This window comes from Oryx dammah, unplaced genomic scaffold (genome assembly GCF_014754425.2).
Source record: "Oryx dammah isolate SB20612 unplaced genomic scaffold, SCBI_Odam_1.1 HiC_scaffold_21, whole genome shotgun sequence".
Taxonomy (NCBI): Eukaryota; Metazoa; Chordata; class Mammalia; order Artiodactyla; family Bovidae; genus Oryx; species Oryx dammah.
Genome location: NW_024070205.1, coordinates 21,760,433 through 21,777,013, shown reverse-complemented (window position 1 = coordinate 21,777,013; position 16,581 = coordinate 21,760,433).

The window sequence follows — 16,581 nt, the reverse complement described above, 5'->3', positions numbered from 1 at the left end:
ATATGGCACGCTTGGGGCTGGTACGCGGGGATGACCCAGAGAGATGTGGGGAGAGGAGTGGGAGGGGGGTTCAGGTTTGGGAATGCATGTACACCCGTGGTGGATTCATGTCAATGTATGGCAAAACCAATACAGAATTGTAAAGTAAAATAAAAAATAAATAAATTTTAAAAATAAATAAATAAATAAATAAATTTAAAAAAATAAAAATAAAAAAAATAAAAAGGCAATAATGCAATGTGACTGGACTTCAAGTACCAGGGAGAACAAGGAGCTGAGGAAGCACTTAGGATGAACACTAAACCCAGGGGCACGGAGAAGGAAGGTGGGGAGATGAAAGAGGGTGGGGCAGTGTATACAGGACCAGACGGCACTTCTGGGGCACACAGAGAACTGAAGGCACTCGGAGTGATTCAAGATCAACATCAAGGACTTCCCTGGCAGTCAAGTGGTTAAGACTCCATGCTTCCAATGCAGAGGGCGTGGGTTCAATCCCTGGTCAGGGAACTAAGATCCTACATGCTGCATGGCGAAAACAGTCATCAAAATGGTGTTAAAGGGACATAGGTGGGTACACATCAGAAAGAAGCTTAGGTTATGCTGAGAACATAGGGACTTCTTCCAGATGCTATGAGAAGCCGTTAAAGATTTTAAGGGAGTGCATGACGGTCGCATTGCACTTTCTGTGTGCAGTGTGATGAGCAATGTAGAAGGGGGAGGGCTGGAGGCAGAAAAGCCAGGGAAGAGTCTACTCTGGTTCAGAGCATTAGCAGGGTATGTGCAAAGGCAGGAACAAAGGGGTAGAAAGAAGGAGGGCCAATCACTGAGGTAAGAGCAGGGGAGAATCCATAGGAGATTATGACTAAATGAATTTGGTGGGACGACAGAAAGAGAAAGGTTAGAGTTTCCTTCCTTGTATGGGACAAGAGGCCATATGAAAAAGATCCTGGATGCCAGGAGTCTGAACCTGACATAGACAGTATCGGGAAGACACTAAATGATTTCGAGCAGAGGACAGACCATGGCTATAGCTTAATATGATTAATATACCAACAACTGTAAAACAGGTTGGAGGAGAGACGCTGGAGGGCAGATGATAAGTATGTGCATGCTCAGTCACTATGTTGTGTCCGACTCTTTGTAACTCCACGGATTGCAGCCCGCCAGGCTCCTCTGTCCATGGGATTTCCCAGGCAAGAATACTGGAGTGTGTTGCCATGTCCTTCTTCAGGGGATCTTCCTAATCCAGGGATCAAACTGCATTTCCTACATTGGCAGGTGGGTTCTTTACCACAGAGCCACCTGGGAAGCCTGAGAAGACAAGTAAGAACTCTCTTATGATGGCTTACTAAGTGGGAAGAATTAAGGGTCTGAGCTAGGGACAGAACCATGATCACGAAAAATACGAAAAAAATTGGGGTGTAGGGGGAGAACAAGCAAATTTCTTGAAAAGAATGTGATCAAGAGAAGGGTTGAAGCACTCTTCACCTTGACAAGGTCATCATCATGCTCAGGCTCAGTCGTGTCCCTTTAATTTCTGAGACAGAGCAAAGTAGAGTGAGGCAGAGACCAGAGGTAACTTCCATGTGGACCAAAGAAAACCTGGAGAATCCATATTTGCCCTGATCTACTCAGGCACATCAGTAACCACGGAGATCCAGTTGAGAATCAGTTCAGTTCAGTTCAGTCACTCAGTTATGTCTAACTCTTTGCAACCCCATGAATTGCAGCATGCCAGGCCTCCCTGTCCATCACCAACTCCTGGAGTTCACTCAGACTCACATCCATCAAGTCCGTGATGGCATCCAGCCATCTCATCCTCTGTCGTCCCCTTTTCCTCCTGCCCCCAATCCCTCCCAGCATCAGAGTCTTTTCCAATGAATCAACACTTTGCATGAGGTGGCCAAAGTACTGGAGTTTCAGTTTCAGCATCATTCCTTCCAAAGAAATCCCAGGGTTGATCTCCTTAAGAATGGACTGGTTGGATCTCCTTGCAGTCCAAGGGACTCTCAAGAGTCTTCTCCAACACCACAGTTCAAACCCATCAATTCTTCGGCACTCAGCCTTCTTCACAGTCTAACTCTCATATCCATACATGACCACTGGAAAAACCATAGCCTTGACTAGACGGACCTTAGTCGGCAAAGTAATGTCTCTGCTTTTGAATATGCTATCTAGGTTGGTCAGAACTTTTCTTCCAAGGAGTAAGTGTCTTTTAATTTCATGGCTGCAGTCACCATCTGCAGTGATTTTGGAGACCAGAAAAATAAAGTCTGACACTGTTTCCACTGTTTGCCCATCTATTTCCCATGAAGTGATGGGACCAGATGCCATGATCTTTGTTTTCTGAATGTTGAGCTTTAAGCCAACTTTTTCACTCTCCTCTTTCACTTTCATCAAGAGGCTTTTTAGCTCCTCTTCACTTTCTGCCATAAGGGTGGTGTCATCTGCATATCTGAGGTTATTGATATTTCTCCTGGCAATCTTGATTCCAGCTTGTGTTTCTTCCAACCCAGCGTTTCTCATGATGTACTCTGCATATAAGTTAAATAAGCAGGGTGACAATATACAGGCTTGACATACTCCTTTTCCTATTTGGAACCAGTCTGTTGTTTCATGTCCAGTTCTAACTGTTGCTTCTTGACCTGCATACAGATTTCTCAAGAGGCAGGTCAGGTGGTCTGGTATTCCCATCTCTTTCAGAATTTCCCACAGTGTATTGTGATCCACACGGTCAAAGGCTTTGGCATAGTCAATAAAGCAGAAATAGATGTTTTTTCTGCAATTCTCTTGCTTTTTCCATGATCTAGCGGATGTTGGCAATTTGATCTCTGGTTCCTCTGCCTTTTCTAAAACCAGCTTGAACATCAGGGAGTCTACGGTTCATGTATTCCTGAAGTCTGGCTTGGAGAATTTTGAGCTTTACTTTACTAGCATGTGCCCTACATTAAAAAGCCACATTGAAGGCAAGTACATAATGAGCACCTGTGTGCTCAGTTGCCCAATCTTTGCCTCTCTGAGACCCCATAGGTTGCAGCACACCAGGCTCCTCCATCCATGGAATGCTCCAGGCAAGAGTAATGGAGTGGGCCACCATTTCCTCCTCCAGGGGAATCTTCCCCGTCCAGGGATGGAACCTGAGTCCCCTGCATTGGCAGGTGGATTCTTTACCACTGAGCCACCTGGGAAGTCTAGATATATAAAGACATATATAAATATTCAGACTCTATTGTTAAGTGAAAAAGCAAATTACAAACGATGAGTATGATCACCCTGTTTGTTAGAAAAGTATGTGTGGACTGCACCGTCCACCAACAGACTGTTCACAGTGGCCATCTCTCAGAAGGGGAATTCCAGGTGATATTTATGTTCTTCTAGATGCTTTTTTGTATTTTCTACAATGAACAAGTGTGACTTTTGTAATCAGAAACCCAGCAGAGTTTTAAATATATTTGTTAAGCTCATATAGCATGGCTGTCTCCCAAAATTGAAGAGAGGGACCTGTTTGCTAACTTATTTTTTCCAGTACATTTATGGTTCTTGAGAAGCAGAGTAGTGTAAATACTCCAGATGGGGAAAGCTGAGGATACTATTTCAAACCTATATGGTCCCACCATGACCTGGGAGGGCTCTCATTGCTCACCAAAGGGTCTTCTCCAAATCTTTACCCCAATACACAGGGTACTGACTTTAGTTCTCCCTCCCTGGAACTCCACGCTGGGGCAGCAACACCCAGCAGGCTGCTGCTGCTGCTGCTGCTACTGCTAAGTCACTTCAGTCGTGTCCGACTCTGTGAGACCCCATAGACGGCAGCCCACCAGGCTCCCCCGTCCCTGGGATTCTCCAGGCAAGAACACTGGAGTGGGTTGCCATTTCCTTCTCCAATGCATGAAAGTGAAAAGTGAAAGTGAAGTCGCTCAGTCATGTCTGACTCTTAGTGACCCCATGGACTGTAGCCCACCAGGCTCCTCTGTCCATAGGATTCTCCAGGCAAGAATACTGGAGTGGGTTGCCATTTCCTCCTCCAGGGGATCTTCCCAACTCAGGATTGAACCCAAGTCTCTCACATCTCCTGCATTGGCAGGTGGGTTCTTTACCCCTAGTGCCACCTGGGAAGCCCTGGGAATAGCAGACAGACTCAAATAAAAACACTCAGTTTCCTTTAAAGGGGAAGGGAGGGCCAGAAGAATGTGAGCACATCGATCTAAACCTGCCAGATTGCATATCCTCATGAGATGTCTTAAAGATCCAACAGAATACAGCACTTGGATGCCAGTCACAAGTCATTCCTTGCAGAAGACTTCCAAAGAAATGAAGGCTCAGGCCTTTTCAGTAGGATGAATTGTACCTGTTAGTGATGGAGGACAGTGGTGTAGAAACAAACAGGGATGAAAAGGGGAAATCCCTACTGGAAGTTCTGCTGCTCTGTGGAGGAATTTCCCAGGAACTCACGGGACTGGGGCTTCCTGGAGTTTCTCACATTCCTCTGAATAGCCAGCAGTAACAGTAATGCCCTTTGCCCTTTCCTCATCTAGTCAGCCTCACTGGTCACTTAAGAGGGATGTTCCACATATTCTTTATCCATTTATTTGTCAGTGGACATTCAGGTTGCTTCTGTGTCCTATTAAGAGCTACTGTAAATAGTGTTGCAATGAACACTGGGGTACATGGGTGTTTTGGAAGGATGGTTTTCTCAGAAGCTGCTGCATAGCACAGGGAGCTGAGCGCCATGCTCTGTGATAACCTAGAGGATGGGTGGGAGGGAGGCTCCAGAGGGAAGCAATGGATGTCTACATATGGCTGATTTGCCTCACTGCACAGCAGAAACGAACACAACATGTAGAGAAATTATACTCCAGTAAAGAAAGAAAATGGTTTAAATGATAAAAAGAATGTTCTCTCTTCTTACTCTAGCAGCTCCTCAAAAGCAGGGTCACTTTATCCTGTGTCTCCCCGAGAGGCTAGTCTTCAATTTTAGAGTTAATGAAATAAGACACAGAAAAGTTAAACAGTGCGCAAGGTCACCCAGTCATTTTTCATTTTTATTATTTTACTTATCATTCTTTATTCTACTTGTTATTAAACATCTGTTATATTTATGAAGAACCTCAGGCCCTAGGAGCTCTGTCCAGGTGCCGTTCTGGGTGCCTGGGAGACAGAGTCCTGCCCTCAAGGGGCTTATAGTCCAGTGATTACAGAGTTGGGATTTGAGTCCAAGACCTCTGACACTTTCTCCTCTAACATATCACTTTTCTTGAATTTGACCTCGTTATTTATGAAAAAAAAAAATCTAGATTTATCAAAATTTTCCAGCTATCTTATGGAAAAATCTTTCATCTCAAAACAATTATTTGTAACTCAAAGCATAAATCATGAAAAGAGTGTCCCTAAATTCTGGGGGAGGGAGCATTACCTGGGGCCTCTTAAAACAAATAAGCTACTTTTTTATTACGTGAGAGAAATCTTAAAACACTAGTAATAATGCCTTAGGTTTATAATAATAGCTTTCTCAGAGTTTCAACCCACAGTATTCCATTTCTTCTCACAATATTGCAAAGACTTTGAACAAAAGTTCAAAGGGGTGGGGGGTGGGCGAGATATAGAATTTGAAATCATGTGATTAATAAAAATATTAGACTATGTATAAGTTGCCTGATTTCCAGTTTGGCTCTGTCAATCTCAAGAGGAACTTCCTAAAACAAGTATTGACAAGATCATAGGAAAGTAGTACCAAATGCGACCATGTGTGCCATTTAGAAGAACCCCGTGTTTTACAGATGAGAAAACTGAAGCTATTCAGCCAAGCTGCCATCCCCAGTTCCCAAGTGGTTGCATAATATCCACCATTAAAATTCAGCCCATACTTGGTTGCTGGAAGTCAGGTGATAGGAGAAAGCTACTAGGTGATAAAAGACAAAAGGATATGTCAGAGTTCTGTGATAAACAGGGAAGAAGAAATTAAGAACTGGGGCAGGCCAAAAGAGCACGAGGATGAGGGGACTGTATTCTGCTGACACTCACAAGATCAAAAAGCAACAGAAGGAAGCCCACTTGACAAGGCTGATAGAGGCTTGGCTGCCAGGCTACCCTCCCAGGCCCTGGCTGAATGTAGTCCAGATAACAAGCAGTGGGGAGACCGCAAGGAAAGCTTTACTCTCCAAGGAGTATGTGGTACAGCTAGAAAGTGAACTAGGTTTTAAAACATAAAAAGAAGGAAGAGAAATGTCTGACATGTTCTGATTTCCAGTTTTGTGTTTTTCTAATTCAAGTCGGACCAGGACCACCACGCTGCACAAATCTAGGCCTCCTTTCACCCATGCAACTTGGTGGTCCTAACAAATGTGTGACCTTGAAGAGAATCCTCATCTGTCTCTGATGCAAAATGAGAAGCTCCCAGTGCGGTGTCTATAAAGGGAGCACCAGAAGAAAGGGTGGAGAGTTGGAAAGGCCAGAGCTGCTGGCTGGGCAGACAGGGGTCTCTGTGACCATAGCCCCACTGGGACTCAGGAAAACAACTGCCATTTATTCACAGTAACATCCAGAAAAGTAGCCCAACTAATTTAAATCTGTGACTATTAAAAAAAAAAACAAACTCCACTGTAGCTAAAAGTCAGCCTCCCCATCCACCAGATCTTTTAAAAAGAGCTGTTAATAAAGAACAAAACTGAGTGGCTTAAGTTTTATTTCCTGTTACATTTCCTTTCTGGTTGAGGTGTTAATGAGGACGGAAGGCCCAAAGTGCACACAGAGAAGAGACGAAAATGGTCTGGAAAATATGAATTGCATACTCACCCTTCAAACAAGGGAGGGATGATTCTAACATTGGTAAGTGGTAAACACTCCTAGACAGTTCAAAGAGATTCCTTCCAGACAGCTGTGAAGATTATAACTTAAGTGAGGGGGGGTGTTAAGTCTCAGTGGAGACCTGGCCTGGGAGTCGGTGGGACCTGCAGCGGGGCCCTGATTCCACCACCTCTCTGCATCTCAGCTGCTTCAGCTCTGAAGCAGTGTTAACATTATGGTTTAAAGTTCTAAAATCTTGGATAAAATTCTCCAAAATATGCAATATTGGGTCCTCTAAATAGAATTACAATATAATCAAATGTATTTTTCTGGATCTTGTGGCGATTAAATGGGAAAAGATCATGTAAATTTATGCTGTGCCAGGTAATATAAGCACTTCATATGCTTTAAGTCATTTATTTCTATTAACGACTTTGCCAGGTAGGACGTAATGTAATTGCCATTTCACAGATAAGCATGTTGAGGCTTAGAGAAATTAGTAGATATGACTAAAGTCACACATGTATCAATTGATGGAACTGGGACTTCAAACAGATCTGTGCAAGTTCAAAGTCTATGTTAGTAAGCTCTGTGCAACAGAGTCACTACAATGATAGGTGTACAATTTCTGAAACATAATTGATTCTCAATAAATATCAATAATGCTTAGATTATCACTCAGCATGATAAAGTGTTTTAATATAGGTTTACTGAATGGAAAAATAAATGAGCACATAAACTATATGTCACATGAGGCTGTTACACTGACATCCTAGACTTCCAGTGGCCATTCAATCCTATGCTGCAGTAAATTCAATTACAGGGGGAACTTTAGGACAGTTGCCTTTTCAAAGAGCTGGGATCCAGAGTCTAAGAAACTGTGTCTATCCAAGGACAGAAGTATGGAAGAGCCTCCATAAGGCACAGCAACCACATTAGGCAAGAATACTGGAGTGGGTTGCCAATTCCTTCTCCAGGGGATCTTCCCAACCCCAGGATCAAAGCCAATGCCTCCCGTGTCTCCTGCATTGGCAGGTGGATTCTTTACCACTGAGCCGCATGGGAAGCCCCCAGTGTAGCACAGAAGCACCCATATTATACAGCTGAGCCTTGAAAAATACAAACGTGAATTCACGGGTCTACTTATACTCAATTTTTTTTTCCAATGGGAAATACTACATGATCCAGGTTCCATAATCCAGGGTTGCTTGAATCTGCATGTCCCAAGGAACCATGGATAAAAAGAGCTGACTGTGAGTTACCTGGAGGTTTCCACTTTGCAGAAAATCAGTGCCCCTAACCCCACACTGTTCAAGGGTCAACTGTACTTGGGGACTGAGACTCTGGTTTTAGTAAATCTTAAGAAGAATAAACAGACCAGGAAAGAAATTATCTTAATTTAATTTTAATTTTCTGCTTAGCTAATCCAAGAAAGAAAGATAGAGAGAGGGTGAGGGAGGAAAGAAGGAAGCAGAGCTAGAATTCTGATGAGGAATTGCCCTGTGTTCCTTCCTGAAGTTCTTTTGATTCTACACAGCCACACAAAAGAGAGCCTCTTCAGAACAGGGGTGATATTTAATTAGGTAGGATATGCACTTCATGCACCATGCAAGCAGAGAGAATCCTTTCAGAGCTATGATTATAAACTTCACCCCCCATCTCCCACCCCATAGCAATCCCAGCTAACAAACAGGAGAAAGGCTGTCTAAAAGGAAAGAAGCAGGCTTCTCGGCAGCAGGCATCTGTGCAGGCAGCAACCCCTCACTTTCCCAATTGCTGCTTAATCCAGCCTCACCTCTCCCTTCTATCCTCTCTATTGCTGCTGCTGGAGACCTGGGTTGGTTGGTGGTGTTTAGTGGCTAAGTTGTGTCCAACTGTTTGCCATCCCATGGACTGTAACCCACCAGGCTCCTCTGTCCATGGAATTTCCCAGGCAAAAATACTGGAGTGGGTTGCCATTTTCTTCTCCTGGCTCAGGGATTAAATCCGCGTCTCCTGCATTGCCCATATCTCCTGTACCGCAACCAGATTCTTTTACCACCAAGCCACCAAGGAAGCCTGGAGCCCTGGGTTACAGGGAGCTAAGAGGAACTAAAAAGCCTCTAGATGAAAGTGAAAGAGGAGAGTGAAAAAGTTGGCTTAAAGCTCAACATTCAGAAAACGAAGATCATGGCATCTGGTCCCATCACTTCATGGGAAATAGATGGGGAAACAGTGAAAACAGTGTCAGACTTTATTTTGGGGGGCTCCAAAATCACTGCAGATGGTGACTGCAGCCATGAAATTAAAAGACACTTACTCCTTGGAAGGAGGGTTATGACCAACCTAGATAGCATATTCAAAAGCAGAGACATTACTTTGCCAACAAAGGTCCATCTAGTCAAGGCTATGGTTTTTCCAGTAGTCATGTATCGATGTGAGAGTTGGACTGTAAAGAAAGCTGAACGTCGAAGAATTGATGCTTTTGAACTGTGGTGTTGGAGAAGACTCTTGAGAGTCCCTTGGACTGCAAGGAGATCCAACCAGTCCATTCTAAAGGAGATCAGTCCTGAGTGTTCTTTGGAAGGAATGATGCTAAAGCTGAAACTCCAGTACTTTGGACACTTCATGCAAAGAGTTGACTCATTAGAAAAGACTCTGATGCTGGGAGGGATTGGGGGCAGGAGGAGAAGGGGACAACAGAGGATGAGATGGCTGGATGGCATCACCAACTCGACGGACGTGAGTTTGCATGAACTCCAGGAGTTGGTGATGGACAGGGAGGCCTGGCGTGCTGCAATTCATGGAGTTGCAAAGAGTCGGACATGACTGAGCAACTGAACTGAACTGAAATGGCCTTGAATGGGAGTTCTCAGCTCCCAGAACTCCCACAACCACACCTAGTATCCAATTCCAAGAGGTGAAGTCTCTCAGCCTCACCAATGGCCTGCAAACGGTTTGAAAAACAAGAGAGCAGAAAATAAGATTACAAGTAAATAAATCAGTGGAGCATGAAAGGAACCTTCTCAAAACACACAGACAGAGACAAGGGCAAACAGAGGCAAAGGAAATGAAGAACAATGTGCTCTGTCCTCCAAGGAACAGAAGAAGAAACAAAGTCCAAGGAACGTGGTGTTCCAAATTGCTAATCAATGTTAGATACCAACACCAGCAACTGCTAATAACCAAGGAAGAATCACTTCTCTCAGCTATAATTATTTCTGACACAGGTCTCCAGGAGGAGTGTCAAGACTCAGGTTAGCAGCTCAGTGTGATAATAACCCAAGATTACCAGAAATTCGCAATGTCTGAAGAAAAGGAGGGCTTGGAGGAAGGGAAGTGGCAATTAGAAATACTTGTCAAGGTAATTACATTGTGAAGAGCGGGCATTTCACTTTTCAGCAGTCGCTGGTGTAGGTTTTCTTCTGCCTGACTTTAGAAAAACATCTTCCAGGCAGGTAGAGCCGTGCAGGAATACATCAAATTTTCTGAAATAACATGGTGTGAAAAAAAAAAAGTATTATTTCTGTCCAAATAATGGTGTGCTGGATAATAAAAACTTGAAATCCATAACGCTGAGAACAGTATTAAGTGAGCAGCCAGTGAAACTGTCTTAAGCCAACCAGCAGCCCCCGCCTCTTCTCACTCACATGGTTGACTTAAGTCCATGTCAACACGTGTCCTCTGAAAAGACCAAGATAGCTCTCCAAGGACAAAGAGTTAAGGCTCCTTGACATTATGCTTCAGTCACTCACTTTGTCCAAAACAGGCACATACAAAACTCTCCAGGCTGGAGCTGGTCAAAATATGTAAACTGAGAACGGACCACCAAAGCCTCTGAGATACCAATTCTGTAGGATTTGTAGCTATCCACTCACACCTTCAACCAAGAGGACAGTGCTTCTCTTCCGGTTCTTTGGAAAACCATGAAGAAACCAAGAATTGCAGCTACTCTTATTGATTCTCCACCATTGCCTTCAAGACTGAGTTCCACCTCACCTCTAATAAGGAATGATGCAGCTATTGTTAAAGTTTTTATTATCCAGCACACCATTATTTGGACAGAAATAATATTTTTTTTTTCACACCGTGTTATTTCAAAAAATTTGATGTATTCCTCCATGGCTCTACCTGCCTGGAAGATGTTTTTCTAAAGTCAGGCAGAAGAAAACCTACACCAGCAACTGCTGAAAAGTGAAATGCCCACTCAAATGGGCAGCGAACACTCTAAAAGGTAACTCTAAACATGTCAATCCCATGCTTAAATCAGTCCACGGTTTCCTGTCGGTTTTTGGACAATCTATGATCTCCTTAGCATGACTACCTTCACTTCCAAGGCCCTCTATGATCTGGTTTCTCACCAGATCTCTTAACTTAGCCCCAATACACTCACATCAAAATTTTGAACTATAGTGAATTGACGATAGTTCTTCAGATTCATCATGCTCCCCAACGCTTCATATTTTTATGCCAACTGTTTACTCTGAGAATCCCTTTCACTTATTAAGACTCTGAAGCCTTCCTTAATCCCACCCCTCAGCCACCCCTATCAAATGTGATGCTGGCATCTTCTCTATGAGTTCTGGTTGCCTCTATGCATTCCTGGATACCAACTCTCACACCCTATGCCATGGATTTGTCCATTTCTCCCTCTGGGCTTCCCTGGTAGCTCAGACAGTAAAGAATCCACCTGCAGTGCAGGAGACCCAGATTTGATCTTTGAGTTGGGAAGAGCCTCTGGAGAAAGGAATGCCTACCCACTCTAGTATTCTTGCCTGGAAAATCCCATGAATAAAGGAGCCTGGTGGGCTACAGTCAAAAAGACGGGTAACAAAGAGTTGGACACGACTAAGTGACTAAACATGTATGCATACCTTTCTCCCTCTAGACTGTGAGCAACTCGAGGGTCAGGGCTTGCCTTTTATTCTGTCTCCCCCCAGGGCAGTTATCATGAAGAGCTCTTGTGCCAGGCTCAAAACAAACAGATTCCATAGATCAAGGAAAAATGTTAAATTAGATAATGAAGACTGACTACTTGGTAGGTTCAGAAAGAACTAAGCCTCTCTAATAGATCACAGTTTTAAAAAGTCTAGGCACCAGAGACTCAACTCCATTAGTCAAGCATATTTTGTCTGGGCCTGGGTCTCTATTTTAGCAACATCTAACAAGTGTTTGGGCTTCCACGGTGGCTCACTGGTAAAGAATCTGCTTGCCAATGCAGGAGACATGGGTTCCATCCCTGGGTCAGGAAGACCCCCTGGAAAAGGAAAGGGCAACCCACTCCAGTATTCTTGCCTGGGAAATCCCATGGACCGAGGAGCTTGGCAGGCTGTAGTCCATGGGCTTGCAAAGAGTTGGACATGACTTAGCAACTAAACAACAACAAAGAGTTTTTGACTTGGGGATTTACTAAGGATTTTTTAAGGATTTATTGAGAATGTGTAGAGAGAGGCAGTGAATATGAATGTCTCTCTCCTGTGCATCCTTGCTGAAGAATCTGTGATAAGTTGTAGGCAGGGACCAGCCCTGGGCCTGCCTGAGCCCTTTCCTGATGGCCCCACATGGTTCTGCCTTTATGGCTTCCTTGAGGCTGAAATGTAGTTTTAGTCTTGTCTTAAGCACTTAGCCAGAGAATAGCCTTTTAAGAACTGACTGCAGTTCATTTCTAAGAAGGTGCCACCCTTCTTTCTTTAATCCTCCAGCAGGAAGTTCCCATCCTGAGCTCCATGGCCATGGTCTCTCTAGCCAGCACAGACTCCATATTCTTCTGAGCAAAGGTGCTATTCAAGTTTGTTTGGTAGAAAGTCTTTTTCTGCTTTGATTCAAAATTATTTAGACCTTATCTGTACCATGCTATGTCATTTTCTTTGTAACACCAGTGAACGTCCTCTGGACAGGCAATTTGAGACCTGATGTTAGTTGAATTACTCGATGGTGGGCTAAGGTCAAAAAGAGCCTGTGTGGGGCCAGTTGAGGTGTATGGCCACCTCACAGGCCAGGTACTTACTTGCAAGGGGAGGAAGTGGTCTGCTAGGAGAGGAGATTGGGGCTGCATCCATGGAGGGATAAAGGAAGTAAGGAAATAAGTGGATCCTATGTGTAAGATTTCCAGTTGGGCTTTGCCTAATACAGACAGGCGTCACAAGCAGAAGCAAAGGAGCTGTTTTTCACAGGAATATTCGTGCTACCCCAGACAGTGATGTACAGTAAAGTGCTAATAGCAATGTCGGGAGAGAGCATCAAAAGCCAACACCTGAGTCAGGAAGGTACCAGCATCAGGATACCCTCCCTCGAGGGTCCTGTGGATAAAAGACAACATCAAGAGCTAGAATCAGGAGAACATGAGAGGCACGTCCTTGACCACTGATGAGACATCCTCTGGGAATGCCCAGGAATACATGGATGGGGGCTGAGGGTGGGCAGGCAAGACTACAAAGAGACTGAGGTTTTGCAAATGCAGCTGGGACTCAAGTCATAAACATGCAAATTAGCACTCATAAACCAGGGGGGAAACATTGACATTATTGTTAAAACATTTTCATCATGTGCGAAGTTATCAAAATCTCCTAAAACCATTTCTGGTGTAATAAGTACTCAGTAAATATTGCTATGTTTGAACTACTATATATAAAATAGATAGCTAATGAGAACCTACTGTATAGAACATATAACGGAATCAAGATTGCTGGGAAAAATATCAACAACCTCAGATATGCAGATGATACCACCCTAATGGCAGAAAGTCAAGGGGAATTAAAGAGTCTCTTGATGAAGGTGAAAGAGGAGAATGAAAAAGCTGGCTTAAAATTTAACATTCAAAAAACTAAAATCATGGCATTGGGTACCATCACTTTATGGCAAATAGAAGGGGGAAAGGGGGAAACAGTGACATATTTTATTTTCTTGGGCTCCAAAATCACTACAGACAGTGATTGCAGCCACGAAATTAGAAGACACTTGCTCCTTGGAAGGAAAGCTATGACAAACCTAGACTGCGTATTTAAAAGCAGAGATATCACTTTGCCGACAGAGGTCTGTATAGTCAAACCTACAGTTTTACCAGTAGCCATGTACTTATGGGAGAGTTAGGCCATAAAGAAGGTTTAGTGCCAAAGAATTGATGCTTTCAAACTGTGGTGTTGGAGAAGAGTTCTTTGGGCAGCAAGGTGATCAAACCACTCAATATTAAAGGAAATCAACCCTGAATACTCATTGGAAGGACTGACGCTAAAGCTGAAGCTCCAATCCTTTGGCCACCTGACACAAAGAGCTGACTCATTGGAAAAGACCCTGATGCTGGGAAAGATTGAGGGTAGGAGAAGGGGGCAGCAGAGGATGAGATGGTTGGATGGCATTACTGACTCAACGGACATGAATTTGAGCACACTTTAGGAGATAGTGAAAGACAGGGAAGCCTAGCATGCTGCGGGCCATGGGGTCCCAAAGAGTCAGACATGACTTAGCAACTGAGCAACAACAATCACAGAGCACAGGAAACTCTGTTCAGTAGTGCTCTGTGGTGACCTAAATGAGAGGAGAATCCACAAAAGAGGGGGTATACGTATACCTATTGCTGATTCACTTTGTTGTACAGCAGAAACTAACATAATACTATAAATCAACTATACTCCAATAAATTTTTTAAATAAAATATTGTTATGTCTGAGGTTGCAGAGAGATCATGGAACATAAGACCAGGTCTGATATGCAGAAAGTAAGTACACACTAGAACAGCTACACTGAGTCCCTACAACAAAGGTCTGTTCTGCATGACGCCTGTGCATTTCTTCTCATTGTTCTGAATGCGGCCTCTGGATGAGACCACTAAGAAGTATCAGAGGACCCCACCCTCTGCCCTGGTGACTGATGAAGCACTTCTGGACTGGCTCCAAAGCCTGCAGGTTCAGCAACCTTCCCTGGAAGAAAGTACTGAAAGCCTTTTCCTCCCGGGTCCTCCTGTCCCTCACCTCTGCCTTCCCTCCACATCCACACCAGAAACAAGTACGTCTCAAAGTTCTCATCCCTCTTCTCTCATGGACAGACTCAACATCTGTGTCTTGGGAACAGCGCAGCTCATCGCGTGTAGCATTTTGTAAGTTTTGCCCTTAATGTGGGTGCTGGCCTGTCTGACAGTTGTTTCGTGAAGAGTAGAGAAGGGTGTTTTACAGCTCAGCTGCTAGGAAGCACAGATGTTGCTGGCGGTGCTGCAGCGAGGTGGTCAAGTCTGTAAGAAAGGTCGGAGAGCATTAATTATCTTCCCCACAGCTGCTCATTAGCCCACAGACACCTTGTCTTGCCATCTTGAGGACTGACAACCACATGTTTCCAAAGCAAAGCAAGACAGGACTTTAGAGGGAGGAGGAGAAGACCCGCCTGAAGGTTACACTGGAGAGCAACAGGTGGAACAGCTTGAGAGGCCCTTTCTCAGCTTCCCGGAGGACCGGTGATCACAGGGGACTCTGGGGTGCGGCCTGGGGCTCGGTCCCTGTCGGCCCAGCTGTGAATCCCAGCACAGGCAGCATGGGAAACCCTTCACCCAGGTGCTGGGAAGGCCAGGCAGGAGGGAAGTTAAGCCTTCTCCTTTTCAACTGTTAGCGTTCACGTGTTGATAAAAAATACTGATTGGACAAGCCCTGTAATCTCAAATGCAGAGCCAATGCAGTCAGAAGAGAAGCAGTATTCTCATCCACAATCTGAAGAGAAATATTTTAGACCTCAGCATATCTAACCTGCTGAGATGTCACCTAAGCTCCACTTCATGTCACTCCACACAAGGAAAGCACACGTGATAGCCTCAAAGCCCGACAGAACACTATTCAAGCCGGCACCCATGAGCTCCAGCCTGCCTATCCCGTCACCAACACCTGGTTCATTCTCCACACCTGGTGGTGGTCCCTTTGGTCCTGGGTCCTCTTCCCAAGGCGAGTGCCTTTCTTGCTTTGAAACTGGCTTCAAACCTCCATCCCTTCATGAAACCCTAAGGTCACAGTAGAAAGATGACTACATCTCCTCACCTAACCCAGTCCCCTACACCCTTCTTCCTCAAGTGATCCACTGAAAAAGGAACAAAAGATGCTGACTGAGTCTATATCTGCCCAAGCCATGTAACCATCAAGTGCCCTTGCTCCACAATCAGAAAAGCCACCACTGTAAGAAGCCCGTGCCCCACAACTAAAGAGGCACCCCGCTTGCTGCAACTAGAGAAAGCCTGTGTGCAGCAAAGCAGACCCAGCACCATCATAAGTAAATAAACTCTTTTAAAAATGAATATAAAGGCTGCATCCATCCCAGAGCCAGTCAAGCTCTTCAGCACTTTCCTGGTCCCACATCCCTCATCAAACGGACCAGACCTAGGATTTTTCAAGAGCAAGCATTAAGATCTCTCTGTTTCCTTTCCTTTGCCCCCTAAGTGGTAGGTCAAAGCTATCCATGTTTAAGTGGTTTTCTTCTTTTGTCAGTGGTTCCACTTTGGGCATTTTGCTGTTCTTATACTATTTATACGGGTGTGATCCTTTAGTGATGATTATCTGTGATTAATCCTCACAGCTATGGGAAAATCAGTGTAACGGCTTGTACCACATCTAACAGGAGTTGATGGCTGTGTAGCTTTTTTTGTGTTAAGCAGCTTTGCAAGTTCACTTTAATTGACAAGAGGAGGGGAAAAAAAAGAGGATATGCAATTAAAAAGGTGTTATTATTTATTTTTTAATTTATAATTTATAGTAAGTACATATAGAGGAGACTGATAATAAGGCACGCTTTCAGTGGGATCTAATTAAATTCTGTAGCTTGGTGGCAGGGCCCTAGTGCCCTCCAGCA